The following is a 3389-nucleotide window of genomic DNA, read 5'->3' on the forward strand; positions in this document are numbered from 1 at the left end:
GTATTCTGCTCTGGTCAGACCTCACCTGGAGTACCGTGTCGAGTTCTGGGCACCACAGTTCAAGAAGGATACTGACAAGCTGGAACGTGTCCAGAGGAGGGCAACCAAAATGGTCAAAGGCCTGGAAACGATGCCTTATGAGGAACGGCTTAGGGAGCTGGGTATGTTTAGCCTGGAGAAGAGAAGGTTAAGGGGTGATATGATAGCCATGTTCAAATATATAAAAGGATGTCATATAGAAGAGGGTGAAAGGTTGTTTTCTGCTGCTCCAGAGAAGCAGACACGGAGCAATAGATTCAAGCTACAAGAAAGAAGATTCCACCTAAACATTAGGAAGAACTTCCTGACAGTAAGAGCTGTTTGGCAGTGGAATTTGCTTCCAAGGAGTGTGGTGGAGTCTCCTTCTTTGGAGGTCTTTAAGCAGAGGCATATGTCAAGAATGCTTTGATGGTGTTTCCTGCTTGGCAGGGGGTTGGACTGGATGGCCCTTCTGGTCTCTTCCAACTCTATGATTCTGTGGTCTGATCCAGCAGGGCTCTTTGTATGTTTAGACCGTGTGAGTCAGTTGCTCATCAAATATATAACTACCCTGATGTGAGGAGTGGACTGCACTGTGAAAATTGTGATTGTAACCCTAGACTCACTCACCTAGGAGTAAATCCCAATGGGATTAACTGTAGAGTAAGAGATGTCTGGGATTGCTGTTTGCAGAATACTGCAGGGCATGAAGATCAAGTCATGTGCTGTTCCTCCACCTGGATGCATCTGCTCAGAAAGGTGGGACCTGAACCAATTGCATTCAAGTTACAAGAAAGGAGATTCCAACTAAATATATCAGGAAGAACTTTCTGACAGCAAGAAGTGGAACAGTCTCCCTCAAGAGGTGGTGAACTCTGTTTCCTTGGAGGTTTTTAAGCAGAGGTTGGAAGGCCATCTGTCATGGTGTATGATTCTGTAACATGTTTCTCGACATGTCATTTGAAATGAACATTACCTGATGAGGTCTTTAAGAGGGCTCACCCTCATTTACATGCAAGTCCCCCTTTGCCTCAAATGATCTTGCACCTCTTTCAGGTCAGGCAAAGAAATACTGTCATTATTATGGATTTGTCATGATCTGAGATATCTCTCTGTAACAAGCCAAGATTTGCCCTCGTTTATAATTTTCTGTGAAATTAGCGGGGCTTTTTTCCAGCTGGAACTCACCAGAACTCTGTCCCGGCACCTCTCATGTGGGTGCTATTGGAGGTGTTCGTGGTGAGTTCCGGCACCTCTTTTTATAGAAAAATAGCATTGGAAATTAGATTGGTCTGTCTGAACAAACTTGAATCAAAAATATGTAGTAGTGAGAAAGGCTTTTGCAGGCAAAATAAAGAACAGCAGCAAGTATACTCAAGAGGGAGAACGAACGAGTAAGGCTTTGCATTGATATAGTGAACAATGTTTGTCAAGACTAATCTGAAATCTGATATTGTGGAGTAAAAGGATTATCATGTCATTTGCATTCCACCCTTCTTCCAATAAACTCAAGGTGGTCTACCCAATCCATTTTTATCCTCACAACAGACCTGTAAGGTTGATTAGAGCAAGTGGGAATGACTGGGCCAGTATCACACCGTGAGCTTTGTTGCTCAGGAGGAATTTGAACCCATGTTTCCCAGATCCGAATCTGACACCTTTCCTCACCCAAGTCCATTTACAGTGGTACCTCGGGTTACAAACAATTCGGGTTACAGACTCCCCTAACCCGGAAGTAGTACCTCGGGTTAAGAACTTTACCTCAGGATGAGAACAGAAATTGTGCGGCGGCGGCGGCGGCAGGAGGCCCCATGAGCTAAAGTTGTACCTCAGGTTAAGAACGGTTTCAGGTTCAGAACGGACCTCCAGAATGTATTAAGTTCATAACCGGAGGTACCACTGTAATAAGAGCCTGCAATAGATACTAGGCATTAATGGATATTTGCCTGCTGTAATAAATATCAACCTGTTTCTCTGCTTCATGTCCATAAATAAAACCAAACCCGGAGTACCACAATTTAAGAAGGATATTGACGAGCTGGAATATGTGCAGAGGAGGGCAACCAAGATGATTGAGCAACCAAGATGGAAACCAAGCCGTAGGCAAACTTGGCCCTCCAGATGTTTTGGGACTACAACTCCCATCATCCCTGACCACCGGTCCTGTTAGCTAGGGATGTTGGGAGTTGTAGTCCCAAACATCCCAAAACATCTGGAGGGCCAAGTTTGTCTATGCCTGCATAAGGCTATGTTTAGCCCGGAAAAGAAGAGACTGAGAGGTGATATGATAGCCTTTTTGAAGTATCTAAAGGGCTGTCACGCGGAGGATGGAGGAAGTGTGTTTTCTCCTGCTTCGGAGGCTAGAACCCAAACCAATGGATTAAAATTAAAAGGAGATTCTGACTAATCACCAGGAAGAACTTTCTGACCGTAAGAGCTGTTTGACAGTGAAATGGACTCCCTTGGAAGGTGGTGGCCTCTCATTCATTGGAGCTTTTAAAGCAGAGGTTGGATGGCCATTTGTCATGCATCATCTAATTGAGATTCCTGCATTGCAGGGGTTGGACTAAATGACCCTCAGTGCCCCTTCCAACACTGCAATGCTATGATTGTTACAAGTCGCCCTGAATTATGCTCAGTGAGACATCACACCCTTAATGCCATCCTTGCACAAGACTTTGGTAATACGGCGCCCCCCTGAGTGAGGACAAAATTTAGTGCCCCTCCCTTAATAATTCTTATTTGCACAATAATATTTGGCATTACTATTTGGTACTTTGAGTCGGCACCTGTATAAATATCATCATCATCGTTATCCCCCACCGCTCAGGCAGCCCTCACTGCACTATGGGAACCTGCCCAGAATTTCCCCCCTGCCCCCCTGCTATGGGAATTTGCCCCATAACCCCACCAATGAGATGAACTATTGATTGGGCGGGGTGAGGTTGTAGGGCGGGGGTGGGGGACGGAGATGGGAAACTCCGATGGAGAGAGGATTGCGCAGGGTTGGTTGGTGGGTAGCCGGCGATTTCTTCAACTCTCCCTCTCCTTGGGCTGAATTATTCATGAGACCAAAAAAGAAAGGAAGGAAGGAAGGAAGAAAAGCAGAAAGGAAGGGGGGGAGAGGCCGAGGCGCTGATGTCAGTCCAGAGGAAGGAGCCTTAGTGCACAGCAGGAGCCTGGGCGCTGCTTCCAGTGCTGCAGAGAGGGAGAAAGAGAGAGGGAGGGCAGCTTTAAGGGTGCAGCATGCTGCCTGGCTCCCGTTCCAGCCTCTCCAGTAGCAGCGGCGGCGGCGGCTGCATCGCTCGGGCCAGGAGCGCAGCAGCAGGGCCAAAGGGGGACCACGCGGCGGAGGCGGCCGAGGGCGCACG

The sequence above is a fragment of the Zootoca vivipara genome, chromosome 9, assembly GCF_963506605.1.
Source record: "Zootoca vivipara chromosome 9, rZooViv1.1, whole genome shotgun sequence".
Taxonomy (NCBI): Eukaryota; Metazoa; Chordata; class Lepidosauria; order Squamata; family Lacertidae; genus Zootoca; species Zootoca vivipara.